At 41.0% G+C, this 16,177-nt stretch overlaps 1 protein-coding gene across 3 annotated transcripts in view; it reads left to right on the top strand.

Moving 5' to 3' along the window:
* PUM3 (pumilio RNA binding family member 3) overlaps positions 1-16,177 on the top strand; it is a 139,842-nt gene that overhangs the window by 79,028 nt on the left and 44,637 nt on the right. The window lies entirely within an intron of this gene.

The following is a 16,177-nucleotide window of genomic DNA, read 5'->3' as shown; positions in this document are numbered from 1 at the left end:
TAAAAAGAAAAACATTTTTTATAATAGAGGGAAGACCTCAGTATTGGCAAAGGATCTGATTATCTCAGAAACTTGTTGTAAGCCAATTATTCCAGTCACTGGTCTTTTTACCCCTTTAATTTTATTTTTTTCATTAAAAATTCTTTTAGTGGTCTTCAATTAATTTCTACTTTCGCACAGCTGTATTTTTTGATTGAAAGTTATTTTGATTATCTTTAATAAATTTCTGCTTTCACTCAGCTGACTATTTTAATATCTTCAATTAATATGAACTTTTACCACGGCAATATCTTCAATTAATATAAGCTTCTACCAGTAGTATAAGCTTTTACCACAGCAAATTGTCTTCAATCATTTTACTTAAGCCCTTCTTTAGTTCCGGACGGGAAAACTTTATACCGTTCTGAACTTCCTTTAACAGAACATTGCTTTATATGTCCTGCAATGGGTACTTTTATCCCGACATCATTTAACAGCAAGGCACTTATCTTTTTTTTGCTCATTCTTAGTTGTTTTTTCTTCTGACTGATTTTATCGCCCCCCCTTTTCCTGGTTGCCGGGCTTAAACCAGGAAAGGGGGTAGCGATAAAATCAGTCCGCCCTGATGCAGCGTTGAAGCGAAATGTTGGCGGCGGCCAAATAGTATGTGGTGTTGGTGAAAGGCACGGTATTGCCATCAGAAGAAAAAACAACTAAGAACGAGCAAAAAAAATAAGTGCCTTGCTGTTACTGGTAAAAGCATATAGTAATTTGAAGATATTGCCGTGGTAAAAGTTCATATTAATTGAAGATATTAAAATCATCAGCTGAGTGAAAGAAATTTATTAAAGATAATCAAAAGAACTTTCAATCAAAAAAAAAAATACAGCTGTGCGAAAGTAGAAATTAATTGAAGACAACTAAAAGAATTTTTAATGAAAAAAATAAAATTAAGGGGGTAAAAAGACCAGTGACTGGAATAATTGGCTTACAACAAGTTTCTGAGATAATCGGATCCTTTGCCAATACTGAGGTCTTCTCTCTATTATAAACATTTTTTTTCTTTTTAGTAATTTGAGTAATGAATAAAGGATATATTTTTAATAGTAAAATGACACATTAGAGCAATAACAATTTCAGTGATTTTTGGCAGCAAAGAGTCAAATCATAACTAGTTATTTGTTGGATACTAATTGTATACTAGTTATTCCCAGATTTTTCTTTTGTCCATCTTTAAAGCATACTGTTATGACATGATTATGACCAAATATGTTTGATAGCTGTCTATATACTTGCTGCCTTGCATCACTCATGCTTTGATGTGTTAGCTCAGCTATCCTCCAGAGCCGGTTGGTACATTATTTTTATCCTTATGTGTGTGATTGTATTCCCAGTCCCAAACTTCAGAGGATGCGGGCTACAAATAATTGTTAACTAAATAAAATGGTTAAGCAGAGGTGATTTTTGTCTGAAGGAAAAGGGCTTGAATTGTAAAAGTGTTTCTCTATAGGACAGAAATCAGCAATACAAGTGGATTGCATCATCTGATGATGGTGAGACAGAAAAGGGTTCTCGGAAATTAAAAAAAAAAAAAAAACCCAACAAAACAAAACTGAAGTTTTGTGAATATGCATGACCGTTCCCACACAACTGCTGCTCAGCGAGTCTTCTCAGTTATTTTTTCATCCCCTAGTGCAAAAGAACAGTTTTTGGCTCTCTCTTCAAGCTGCTTTTCTTTCCTTGATAGACTTAACTTTTTTTTTTGTTTAATCTTTATTTTCGTAGTGTGTAGCCAGATGGACTCGGGACCAATAGGTTATGCTCCCCTGCCAGCAGATGGAAATAGAGTAAGGCTGCAAAGCTGAAGTCACAGTGCATATTCCCCTCAGTATTCTCCATCTCCAGCAGATAGTGGTCGTACCTCTCCCTATGGGATTGCTGTACTTTTTGGAATGAGAAATTCTACTATCTTAATTGGTAAAAATCGAGCCCCACTCTCCTGCAGTGATACCTAAAGGTCCCTACCCCAGTTGAGAATTCCTGAGGCAATTTCCGAGATCCCTCAGAGGTGTGGGTTCTTAAGGATTTTCACGATTATAAGATGGAAATTGATCTTAAGAAGATGTTCAAAGTTTATGACTTGGCTCTCAGATGGCAGCGTGTATCAGTTTCATGTCTCGGGTGTGTTTGTGCTGGATGCAATAGATTCCGGTGGCAGATTTTTTTTTTTTTCAGTGCAAGTTTTTTAATTGAAAAATTTAAATATCCAAATATGCCAGGAACATAGACAGTAACTTGCAAACATTACATTGGCCTATCCACAAAAAATTAAGTCCCCAACCCCCTCCACCTTCCTGTTAATGGCCCTCTCCCACGTCCCTAAGGGTAAGTTCTCTCTTACCAACCAAGGTCCCTCTCCACCTCGACCACAACCCCAGAATGATCAAAGTACAAGGAGAATTGAGAAATGCAGAAAGCAATGAGAATTTAGGCAACCACACCAGCTCACTAAGAGGAGAACGTCCTACCCAGTACTGTTTGATCTGCACCTACTGCTTGATCTCTTTTTTTTCCCTGTGCTAGTCTACAACAGCCAGAAGTTGGAATGCTAAATACCATTTTATACTAGGAACGTTAAGCACTCCCCTCACTTTAGATTGATACAGTACCTACCTTGAAACTCTAGGTGGCCTCCATTTCCAAATGAAACTAAAGATTTGTTTCTGTCAGTTTCAGAACTCTGTCAGGAATCAAAATTGGAAGTGTTTTGAAACAGATAGCAAAAGCGAAATAACACATTTATTTTCACAGCTGCTATTCTGCCCAACCAGGACATGTTAAATTGATCCCTCACATCTAAATCATGGGAGACAGTCTGAAGCAGTGCTGATAAATTCAGACAAAACAGCTGCCCATGCTCCACACCAATATGTACCCCAAAGTACTTTACCCTATCCTTTACCCACTTAAACAGGAACAGTAAGGACATGCGATCTACCATTTCCTTCTTCTCCAGAGAGACATTCAAGATTTCAGATTTATCCAGGTTTACATTAAAATCAGACACCCGGACAAACCTTCTAGCGCAGAGACAACAGCAGGCCTAGAGAGGGTAAATATTAGATCATCAGCAAGTAGAGACATTTTATAATCCACCATATCTGCTTTTATTCCCATAATGTCCACAGAGTGCCTGATCCATTCAGCAAGGGGCTCTAAATACAAAGTGAAGAGAAGAGGTTACAAGGGCCATCACTGCCTGGTACCCTACTCTACCCCAAAGTTATTAGAATCACCCCCATTGACCTTATTACAAGCTTCAGGAGCCTTATAAAGCTTCAGGATCCAAATGATGAAATTGATCCCAAACTTCATCTTACTCATTGTTTTAAATAAGAAGGGCCAATGTACTCTATCAAATGCCTTCTCTGTATCCACTGTGAGCAATAGAGAGGACATTTACTCTCAATCCACTATATCGGTTTCAGAGTTCTATGGACGTTATCGGAGGCCAGACACCTAGGAACAAACCCTGATCGATCAGCATGAATCAGAGAGGGAGCTAAAACACCCAGTCTAGCAGCTAGCACGCTAGCCAAGATTTTTAAATCTAAGGGAGATTAGTCTGTATGAGCTATACAGAGTAGTATCTTTACCTCCTTTAGCAATGATGGTAATCCCGGCCAGATTCAAACCTGCAGGTAGTGTGTCATCAGTAAGAAGATAATTAAACATTTGTACCATAGGTTTCACTATAACTACAACAACCTGCTTATAAATCTTGGCTGAGAAACAGTCAAGTCCTGGGGATTTTCTCACTTTTAATTTATCTAATAACTTGTAATACTTCCACTTCTGCAATTCTCTATTTAAAAATGACTGACCCTCAGCAGATAAAGGTAGATTTACTTCCACAAATAAGCATCTAGTCTGTATCAGAAGAATCCTGTCTGTAATATCCTCATAAAAGTTTGTGACATGTTCCCCGATAGTGCCAATATCTGTCAAAAATTGTCCAGCCTTATCTTTTATCTTAAGTATATTCTAAAAGAACGTATTTTTTAACCTCTTCACAAGAAGTCTGTTTGCTTTACCATATTAAAAAAAACTCCTGCTTAACCAAATCAAGTTGATATGCGATGTCTTCTGCATTCAAAAAATGTAAACTACTTCCGAATGATTCTAGTTTAGAGAGCAAGATTGGATCTAGCAGCTTGTGGCGTCTTTTCTCAAGGGCAGCTAATTCCAGTAAGAGTTCAGTTCTTTGCTTGCTTTTTTCTTTTTTATAATAATCCGCCATAGATATGTTTCCTTCTGCTTTAAGGCAATCCCATACCACCATAGGATCATGCCAATATTTAGAAATGTAGATTGAATTACACATAGGACCATTAGGCCCATCCAACCCATCCCAGTTTCATTCCTCGTATGATGCCATAGATCCCAACTGATCTCTGGCTTTCCCTTCACTTCTTTACAACTAGAGATCCTTGGGCTTGTCCCAGGATTTCTTGAATTCCTTTACTATTTGTCTTTACTACCTCCATTGGGACAGTTGTTACATGCACCCACCACCCATGTGAAGAACTATTTTTTGATACTGAGAGTGTACTCCATTGGAGCTTCATCACATGACCTTTTGTTGCATTTTTTCCACTGGAAAAGATTTTGCTTCTTGTGACAGATTTGTATATTTTATTTTAAATATTTGAATGTTTCTATCCTATTCTCCACTACACCACCTCCGGTCTCTCTTCATAGTTTGGTTCTTAAGTCTGAACTCATATGACTTTTTTGGTATTGACCCTGTACTATTTTGGTAGTCTAGCCTGTGTATATTCTTTTGGAGATTCAGCCTCCAGAATGTAACAGTATTCTAGATGGACCCAAAAAGCATAGCGGAAGCCGATCCAGTTGCCCCTGAGGCAGCTCTATGAAAAAGAGCAAAACTCGGCCAGAGTCAGGCATCACCAAATAAAGGGCGTTTTCAACCACCGATTCTTTGTTTTTACAGTATTCTAGATGACATCTCATCAACAACTTGTACAGAGACATTATTGTTTCCTTTTTTCCTGCTGATTATACCTCTAACTGTGTACCCTGTGGATCCGGTCACTGCCTTACATGCAGTTTTGCTGTCTTGTTTATTGAACGTGACCATCCTGAGATATCTCTCCTCAATGCACATCAGCATCTCATGCTACAATGTGTACCACTTGCTAGTTGCCAATCAGAAGTCTCTCTTTTTAGAAGAGAGTTGCAAATTTGCAGCATGGAGTTTAGATTAAATATTCATCATTATTTCTTAGATATGGCCTTCTCTCAGGATTATAGGTTGGAATTGTCTTCCCTCCTAGGGCCCATTTATTTTGTTTCAGGTTGTGTTTATTTTTATTAAAAAAAAGATAGATAAAACATCTCTCTGCCAAAAGTTTTCATGTTTTTGCCCTTTGTCAAGTTTGTTGTTGTTTTATTTGTCCTTTTTTTCTTTTTATTTGTAGAGCACCCTTAGTTAGCTAGGGAGTCACATCTGTGTTGTTCTGTTGTACACAACCTACCTGCCACCTCCTTGTGAGGAGATTTTTTGTTTTTAGTGGGACTGCTAAATACTGAGGATTTGGAGGTCCAGCAGCGCATGGAAATAGCTGTGTATGTCTAGAGAGCTTTCTTAGAAAGCTGTAGAAACGTCAACTGTACCGGCACCACACGGACTCACACGATCCATCAGTCAGGCTTATTACACTGCAGTCATCAGAGATCACTTATTATAGATCAGCAGTTTCACTTATTGTGCTGAGTTTTACCCAGTAAAAGACTGGTAAATCCCAACTTCTTACCAAAGGCATTGGTACCTCTGGCTGCAGCTTGCCAGCACAGTGAGGCTTTCTGTAGGAACCAGTGTTTGTTGTTTTGGGGTTTGTTTGGTTTTTTTTAAAGCATTTGCTGTCAGCTACTCCTGCTTGTGTTTTGACTTTTCCTCTGCCAGTGTAACCTTCATGTAGAGAGCGGATGAGTGGATTCTGTAACATGATATATATCCCCAGAGAACAGAGAGCTCCCCTCTTACATATTGGTAGTTTTGTCGGTTTGCTTGTAATACAGAGCTTGTATAGTGCTTTTGTGTCCTGGGCGTGAGGGTAGGATGCCGTAGGATTCTGCTGGAGTTCAATTAATATTAATTGTCTCATATTTTTTCTCCTCTTGCTTGTCAGTTGAAAACAGTTACGCCGTTATTTCTGCTTCTTGCTCTTTTGTGGCAGTACATTTGCCTTGTCAGCGGGCCTGGTTATAATTGCAGTTCCCCATTAGACTTTTTTTAAGACCTGCCTTTTAATTATTAGTCACATTTGTATGCGCCTTCAGAGTATTTACAGAGCATGAAATCGGCAGACTGTTTCCTGAAAGTTTCAGCTGGAGCATTGTTGTAAGACGAGCTGAGGCACAATTGCATTTTGTACAAACTCTTCTTATGGTCAAGTACATGTGCCGTAATTCGGAGGGGGGGGGGTGGAAATCTTTATTTTTTTAAATCCTTTTTTCACAGTCTGATTTCTCGATGCTAGATAAACTGCAGAAGATACTTTAGTAGCATCAGCTAGATAACTGCTAACATGCCTTATTAGTACAGTAAAGAAGGCAACTAAACCCAAGGCAAGTGCAAAGAAACCTTTCAATTTCCCTTCATTTGTAAGATACCCTCCCTCTTCCTTACACCGCTTCCTCCATTGACTCTATTAACTCCACCCTTAGTAATTAATTTATACAGTACCTGAATGTAAACCGGTGTGATATCTCGATTGAGATCGAATGTCGGTATATAAAAATAATAAATAAATGTTAGAATAACTCCGGTAGAACTGTGACACTCAATTTTTTTTCCTTTTAAAAAGATTAAAAAAAAGAGAATCCCTCTTCCCACATTCCAGTCCTGTTGGTGTATCAGCAGGTTAGATGGTGAATAAAATGTAACTGCTCCATTGGAGGAGGCACAACTACTTGCTTGGTCATGGTTATTTAGCAGATAATGTTTCTTTGCATGAGAGTCCTCTGACTGGCAGGAACACGCAGGGCCTTAGTCCTCTGTAAAAATGGTTGCTTGGGGACAGGGTGTCGACGGTGACTGATGCTCTGAAATGCATTAGGACCCATTTGGTGTCTTCAGGGCCTCATAGCAGCCACCAGGTCACATACCAGAGGTGTACAGGTGCCACTTGTTAGGTGATGTGACTGAAGTGTGAAGGAAAAAAGGTTTCTGATTTTGTGTGTGTGTGTGTCTCTAGTGAGCCATGCGATTGTCAGGAATGCAGAGTCTTTGGCCTTTACAGGAAATCCCCTGTTGTGCTGACTCGATTGCTGTAAGGCTTCAAAGAGAGTTTTTTAAATGATAGCACTGAAAGAGAAGAAGCTGAGGCAGACACACTTTTTGGCTTATCACAGGAATAATGCCCCATGGAGAGGGCAGTGTTGCCAGGTGGTTATGAAAGAACAAGTGCGCTTTGCCGAAAAACAAGCCCAAAACACGCAAGATTTAAACTGCTTTTATTAGAATGTATTTATACCCAGAAAACCGTTAAAAATAATACTTTTGTGAGTGTAATGGAGGAAATAATTGTCGTAGCTATCACAGTTAACTATAAAAAAAAAGGTCTGATAATCGATGACAACAGCCAGTACTTCTTCAGCCTCTGTATTGTCAGCATTGTCACGACAGATATTTTCATTGACTCGCTTCAGCATATTACTGGCCGGCAAGAAGCTGGTGCAGCAGCTTCCCTTGCGTCTCATTCCGTAACGCCCTTGCAATATTGTCACTTACAGTTTAAAGTCGACTAGAAGAATCAATTGGAAAGGGAGTACAGGGAAAGGAACAGGAGAGGCTTCTTGGCATGAGAAGAGTGGAATGGAGGGTGGTTAAAGTGGAGGAGGAAAGAAGATTATTATAGAGAAAAGGTCTGTGTGGGGTAGATGGCCAAGGAGGGAGAGGACTTGGCCACCACTGTAAGAAAAGGGCTTGCAAGTGAAGGGTGAAAAGAGGGTAGAGTTAAGTAGAGTAGGTGAGGGAAGACTACCCAAGACATGGCAAGATGGAAGGGCAGTCTGTGGGTGAGGGCTCAGTGAAAGGAAGGGGAATATATATATATATATTCCATGCATGTTTATGGTAGATATTTGGAAAACCAGACTCCCTGAAAGGACTAAGTTGAAATTCACTTCTGTAGCCAACTTAAAAATTGGCTCTGATTTGAGTTGGAAGCACAAAGTAGGAAGAGGCAAAGTAAAAATAAAGAAATAAAAACTTTGGTGGAGCCGTGTGGTTATCGATAACAGCGGAAAGGATTTACTCCCTGTCTCGTGCAAGGCACGCTAACATCTACCTGGAATTTGGCAAAGTTTTGGGTGCATAGCAATATACATGACTCCCAAAGCATGGCCCAAACAGTTTTTCAAAAGAGGAAATACCATGAAAATGCTGCTGAATCTGTTTGTGTGAGCCTGAGAAAGCAACAAGCAACAAATACCTCTAGATATTCACCCACTTATATCTCCTGCATAACTTGGCTAACTTGAAAACTTTACAACTGTGAAGTGGAAAAGAAGGATCCAAACAACTACTTACTTAGGGCAATACCAGAAGTTTACCTTTTGGGCCAGACTTATTCACCCTGGCTGCCAATCTGAATAGCTTCTTTCCAACCTCCAGCTAACATGTCAGAAACTATATTTATTTTAAAGGAGAACAATTTCTTTCAACCCTTAAAAGTTCTCAGGAAATCAATCGGAGCTATAAGAGAATATCTTCTCCCCAATTTGCTCATTAACAGCCATTAGCAGCACTCAACCTCATTCATTTGATTTCTGAAAGGCTCACTGGAGAGCCCTCCACCTACCCCCGGAAGTTAAAGCTCCATATTTTGGAACTTCCTTTCCAGCGGTCAAGCACATGGACGACCCCCACATGACCATGGATTAAATAGCAAACAGCAGATGATGACCCTCAGCAATTGGTCCATGCGTTCCACCACATGAGGCAGCAACAAACATGCCTCAGCCAATCAGAGGTGACAGGAACAGCAGGGCACGAATCTCGCCCAAAAAATGCAAGTTGGAAAGCAAATAACAATAAGCTACCCACAAGTTAAAAAAAAAAAAAAAGAATTGCTAAAAATAACAAGCCCTAACTCATGGTAATTAAGCGAGGTTGGCAACCCTGGGAGAGGGTTATTTCTAGTCTGAGCTAAAGGCCTGAGGGGAGCTCCAAGTGACAGAATATAAACTACCAATCACTAGGTAAGGGTTTGGGATTGGTGTTTAAATATATATTAGTAGGCTTTAGATAAGAACACTAGTAAATATGGCTGTGGTACTCAGAGTGGAGGGAAACAGAGGCACAGGAGAATGTGACGGCTCCATCACTGACCAATACAGAGCATCTCATGTTTCTATAGATATGACAGTAAGTAATAATGTGATGAAAGTAGGTAGATTTGAGAAGAAAATGCAGAGGTTCGGGTAGTTAAAAAAAAAAAAAAAGACTGAGTTTAGATTTTCCTTTTGCTGCTTTTCTGGTTTCTATCATTTTGTGTCGTTCTCCCTTTACAAAGTAAAAAAAAAAAAAAAGGCGTAATACCTCACTTTCACCTCCAGTTTTTCTTGTTTCTCTTTCCTATTATCTTTTCTGCTATTGTTCCTTTGTCCGTCCACCAGTGGTGTGTGGTGAGAGTCACACTAGGGGATTCCCTTCCCTCTCTGGCTCTCACAACCCGTCGCTCACTGGCTCCTATTATTCCTCAGCATGCATATATCATGAGGTACACCGTTATCTGCTGACCCACTGCGGAGTACCTTTTACATTTCATCTTAATGTTTTTCTCTGGGATGATGATAGAGGCATCCCTTTTCGGACCCGGTATGCCAGATGGTGGTTCCGCTTGGTGACTGTCTTGGCTAAAAAATGTATACTACAGAAATGGATTTCCCCAGATTCCCCCCACGTTATCACAGTTACGGAACTTGATACATCAGACATTCTTGTTGGCTAAATATGTTACTAAAGTTGAATGGTTTCTCCCCTGTCGTGTCTTTTATAGACGATGGGAGCTCTACCGTCTCACTTTATCACCCTTGGCACGGAGCCTTATTCTTAATGACATGCCTGCCTTGTAATTCATTTGGATCCGTTATTCTATTGAGCCTTTTCTACTTGGTTACTTTATTTACTATTCTGGGTGCCTTATGTTCTAGGATGTTTCACTTTTTCTTCTCTCTTGATGTCTTGGGGGGTGGGAGAGAGGGCTCCTTGCAATCTGCTCTTCTTTTTGTAGAGCTCTCTCTTTCATGGTAACCCGCCGGCCAGAAGAATCACGGCTGGGGGATTTTATAGTTATGAGTTTATACTGCATTCTTTTGGATTTTAGCTCTCTGACTGGGCGATTGCTGTAAAATTGTAAAAGCTGTGACCACTTGTCATGTTTATTCAGTTGTAACTTATACAAGGTCAATACAAATTAAAAAAAAAAAAAAGTCTTGCAGGAAATGAGCGAAAACTTTATGCTCTTATTATATAACTGGGTGCAGTAAGGGGTAAATTCCCGATGAGAAACCATCACTTTGGCTGAGTAATCTGGAAATAATATCTTCTTTTTCTCATATTTAACTTTTTATTGATGATATGCTTGAGAATCCACATTTTATCCACACAATTTAAGTACCGTATTTTTCGCACTATAAGACGCACCTAGAGTTTAGAGGAGGCGGGGCGGGGGCAGGCACGCAGCACAGCATACAGTGATTGACAAGTCAGCATGGCATGCCGCGCTGTGCGCCCATCCCCCGCCCGAAAACGGAGCCGGTTTGCGGCGAAACAGTGAGCTTTATTTATTTTAATGCCCGAATCGGGCGAACCGCCGAGGGAGAGGTTTTACCGCCACTGGAAGCCAGAGTGGGCTGAAGCGCCTGCCGCTAATGTGGCATTTCAGATCTTGCCTTCTCCCCCCCCCCTCCCCCCGGCCAAAGCTTCCACCATCTGGTGCCGACATGGCGTTTGAAGCCTCCTCCACCCGCTACTGCTGGAAGCCAGAGAGGGTGCAAACAGAGCCGGTTTGCGGCGAAACAATCAGCTTTTTAAATTTTAATGCACAGACATTTTCCCCCCACTTTTGGGGGGGAAAAAGTGCATCTTATGGAGCGAAAAATACGGTATTTAATGATGATTTGGCAGGGTCTGTCATTAGTTTGCCCAGCCACATTCATTCTCTGTTTGCGCACCACAATAATAGCTCGTTCTGCTGAACTAACTGTCTAGTTCCGGCAACCAATTTTCGCAGAAATTAAGCAACTTATTTGCTGTCAGTGACTCAGGAACCATGATTATGCAGATATTTCTCCTCCTATTTTTGAGCTTCTCTTCAAATGAATTATGTTTGGCCTATAAAGTCATCATTGAGGTCTCCACTTTATCCAAACGCGATTCATTAGACACCATTTGCCCTCCCAGCTCCGTGATTGTAACAGTGTAGCCTCAAATTTATCTTTTAATTCATCCATCAATGACTGCAACTTCTGTAACTGATCAATTACTGCAGCTGTACAGCCCTCGTTATCACTTTAATCATCCCATCAGATATTCCCTCTGGATTAGGGCCTACCTCTACCGCCATTTTATCTTCACTCAGGGCTGAACTCTTATCCGCTCCCATTTGCTTTGGGCGAGTTGCCATTTCTTTGAAAAGTTTAATTGCAAAATTGTCCATGAAATTTCATTCCTATATAGTCTTATTTTTATGTGATATGACACCTCTACTTAGCAGATTAATCCCTTTTAATTGTTGACTCCTAGGAAGAAGGTATCAAGGCTTCCTCTTAGTGTGACAGTATCATCGGAAGTACCCCCTTAAGCTACTTACTCTTAAGATAGTGTTTTCTGGTAGCGGTCTCTTCTGCCAGATGAATTTCGGAACTGCAGGCCCTTTTGTGTAGAGATCCATTTTTGGGTTCTTCGGACAAGGCAGTGTGGATTCTCATGATTCGTTTGTTTCTTCCTAAGATGTTTTTCATTTTTCCATCTTATCTTCTTTCTTCTCAAAGGAATGCGAATAAAGAGTATGCTCAGTTTTGTTATTTAGATGATAGGAAATTTCTTCTGCTCTAATTAAAGGTCACTAATAGAGGAGGAAGTGACGTCAGCTTCCAAGATGGCTGTGTTAGGGAGAAACTCCATCCCGATTTTAACAAAAATAGCAATAAATTGCATTTTGTGAGGCAATCAGAGCAGCAAAAAGATAGTGTTTAGAGGTCTGAGATTACAGGGGGGAGAGAGGATGTTGATTCGGAGATAGAACACGGAGATTAAAAACTATTTCACAGTGAGAGATGCAGGCCAGAAACGAAGCAGGAAAGAAGCAGCGCCATGCGAGCAGGCCTCTTTTTTGAATCTGAAGACTAAATGATAAGGATTTGGAACAAAGTAGCAATCAGGTAGCCATTCCCCGATCTGAACTAAGAGCGTGATTCAAAGAACTGAAATCAGAGTTATCCACTGTGAAGGGGGAGATAAGGGAGCCAGTTTCAGATTTGAAAAATATGGCCATGATTGGGGGCAGAACAGCATTTGGAGGACCATACAGAGAAAATGACTGGCCTCCAGAAAGCCTTTAAAGAGCCGGAGGATTCGAAGGGTGAGCTGTGTAACAAAGTGGAGGATCTAGAAAACAGACACAGGAGGCATAACATACAAATTAGAGGACTGCCTGAATCTGACCAAAACACGGACTGCTGAGCTGTAACTGCTAACATATGTAAGGTGCTGCTGGAAAAGCGTGAACAGGCTCCATTTGAGGCCTCCCCCAATAGAAATAGAGCAGAAACATAGGACTCTGGGCCCCCAACAGAGAAATTTGCCTAGAGATATGGTCATCTGTCTGAGAGACTTTCCCCTGAAAGAGCAGCTGGTGATGAAGGCTAGGATTGCAGGTGATTTTATGTGAGAAGGCCACAAATTGGAGCTATATAACGACCTCTCTCCAACCACCTTGAGGGAGATGGAGGAGATTATTGTGCAGTTAAAAGCAGCAGATGTGAAATGCAGATGGCTATTTCCATTTGGCCTTTCTTTTTCTGTGGAAGGGTCTAGCTATCAGGCTCTCACAGTGGGAGAAGCTGAAAAAGCGCTGGTGCATGCAAGGATAGCACCCGAATCACTGCAGAGGCCCGGGCTGATCAAGCCAAGAGTAGACCACAGGGGACCCAAGAAAATACAACTCAGGAACACTGGGGGAGGTCTGTAAAATATTTTTCAAAATAAAAAAATGGGTAAAAAGTCACATGGCGTTTATGAATGAAGTTTATTAGTGTTGGTACACTTGTAGAGTCATTTGTATTTTATGATTTATTGACCTATTATTCTATACCACATTCCTCCTACTCCAGGATATATTATCTCCTGTTGGAATCTAGTCTTATGGGTCAACTGTCAGGTGGTGAGATGTGGTTTGGACTGACCATGCCTCTATATGGGTAGAACGTAGGGAACTGCATATTAAACGTCCTGGGGTGAAGTATTGTTGAGAGACGAGACAATGGGGAATTTGGGGGATGCTATTAAAGAATATGTTGAAATAAATGCAAATGGAACAGTTAAGCGCTACTTTGGTATGGGATGTGCTAAAGGCAGTAATACAGGACAAGTTAATAGCATGGAGCAGCACTAGAAAGGCAGCAGAAGTCCAAACATCCTGTATACATGATTCGGTCAAGCAATTGAAACTGAAGCCGAAGCAGACTGGTTCACTGAAGATCTTACAGAAATTTGAATGGGAGAGAAAAGAGCTAAAGAGGGTATCCCCAGATACAATAAATCATAAAATGAAGCTGGCAAGACCAAGATTCTTTGAATTTGGAAGCAAAGCCTCCAAAATGCTGGATCATAGATTTCATAAGAAAGTGGCACCAGCAGGAGGTGCTGAATTTTAGGGATAAAGGTGGAGGAATCTTATATAATCCAGAGGTAATCCTGAAAAGATATAGAGAATTCATGAAAACCTTATAAAGGAGATGAGGCTATACAAGAAGTGGCCATAGAGGATTACCTGAGGGATTTGCCTTTGCCATCTTTGAGTGGAGATCAGCTGGACTTGCTGATTAAGGAATATGAAATCAAAGTAGCTATTAAAAACCTGAAGGCAGATAAATCTCCTGGTCTAGATGGGTTGTTAGCCCAGTTCTACAAGTGTTATATAGTCTTTCTAGTGAGTCCTGTGGCATTGGCTTGTAACAAGCTCTTGGAGGGGGGGCAGTTGCTATCCTCTATGGCAGAGCTTTCCAAAGTGTGTGTCGGGACACATTAGTGTGTCGCCTGTAGTGTGGAGGTGTGTCGCCCGGTCCACAGGGCCGGCGGAAGCAGGGAACTATAGCAGGAAGATCGGCGGGCAGTGGTGGAGCTTACATCACCACGGCCCGAAGAAAAGGGTCACGTTCACTCCTCCTCCTTCCTGCCTGTGCAGCCCTGGAAGAAAAACGTTGCCGGAGCCGCGTGGGCAGGAAGGAGGAGGAGCATCTGCTGCGTACAGAAGAAGAGCAGCATTAATGGGCCGTTGCGGATCCCATGTCGCGACGGCCCGAGAAGAGAAGGAAACCCGATAGCAGGGCCACTGTGGATCCCACGTCGCGGCAGCCCGAGAAGAGGAGGAAACCCGATAGCAGGGCCGCTGCAGATCCCATGTCACGGCCCGGGAAGATCAGGGCCTCTGAAGAGCCCATCCTTCGGCAACCCGTGCAGAGGGACAGCATGTGCCAGTGAGAGCCTGTGCTTGAGCAAGAGAGCATGTAGGAGTGAGAGAGTCTGTGTGTGTGAGAGTGAGACAGCATGTGCACGAGAGAGACTGTATGTATGTATGAGAGAGAGGCATGTGAGAGCTGTGGATGTGTGAGATGGCATGTGAGTGAGAGCCTGTGTGTGTGAGAATGTGTGAGATAGCGTGTGAGAATGAGAACCTGATTGTGTGTTTGAGGGAAGACAGATGGAGAGAAAAAAAATAGAAAAAAAGACCCTGTAAAAGGAATTGGCAAAAAAAAAAAGAAAGGAAAGGTGGAAAAAAAAGCCTGTGACCAACCGATTAGAAAACTAAGATCAGACAGCAAAGGTAAAAAAAAAATTACTTTTTAGTGATTGGCACATGTAATCTTTGGGGATGTGCAAGAGTAGCACTTTCTCTATGCCGATCTCACAATGTACGAGATCAGCATGGAGGAAGTGGAAGCCTGCAAATATTTATTATGAGATAGGTTGTGTTGTGAAACATTTTATTTATGTATATATTTAAGGAAACATACATAAATTGTTGAAATACATTTTGTTCGTTTAACCTTTAACTTCTGGTTTGCTGGTAGACTGAATTACTGTGTCACGAAATTATGTTTGTCTAAAAAGTGTGTCACCAACATGAAAAGTTTGGAAAGCTCTGCTCTATGGGAATGGCAGGGAAAACTGTCCTACCCAAGGAGGGAAGGAACAAAATGCACTGCAGATCCTACAAACCCATTTTGCTTCTAAATGTAGATATAAAAATATTAGCTAAAATCTTAGCAGATTAATAGGGGATAGTACACTCAGATCAGTTGAGGTTTATACTGGAAAGGCAGACATCGAACAACATTAGCTGAGTCTTTAATGTCATCTGGATGGCTCAGGCGGACAAGATCCCCTCCTGTTTGTTAGCAGTAGATGCTGAGAAAGCTTTTGATCATGTACACTGGTCATTTATGTTGAAAGTTCTGGATAAAGTAGGATGAGGGCCTAGCTTCTTAACATGGGTAAGAGGACTATATGCCTTGCCCACTACCTGTGTGAAAATTAATGATAGTTATTCTGAAGTGTTCAGTCTGTGTAGGGGGATCCAGGTAGGGCTGTATCCTATTGGCTGTTTACCCTAGTTATGGAGCTTTTGACTCTTTGCATTTTGGTGGAATGAGAATATTAGGGGCATAAGAATAGGCAGCAGTCCTACAAAACTTTGCTATTTATTGTCTCTTTATCTGAACTAGTACTGACACTTCCTTCCTTACTTTACCTTCCTTGTGGAGGAGCTACACAAGTATGGTAAAGTTTTTGGTTTCACCATAAATATGACCAAACCTGAAATTCTTAACATGAATATTTCCCAGGCAATAGTAAATTCATTACAGAGTAAGTTCCCCTTTCATT

The sequence above is a fragment of the Rhinatrema bivittatum genome, chromosome 1 (assembly GCF_901001135.1).
Source record: "Rhinatrema bivittatum chromosome 1, aRhiBiv1.1, whole genome shotgun sequence".
In the NCBI taxonomy this organism is placed as follows: Eukaryota; Metazoa; Chordata; class Amphibia; order Gymnophiona; family Rhinatrematidae; genus Rhinatrema; species Rhinatrema bivittatum.
The sequence above is the reverse complement of the archived record's forward strand: the minus strand, read 5'-3'. Positions and strand labels throughout refer to the sequence as shown.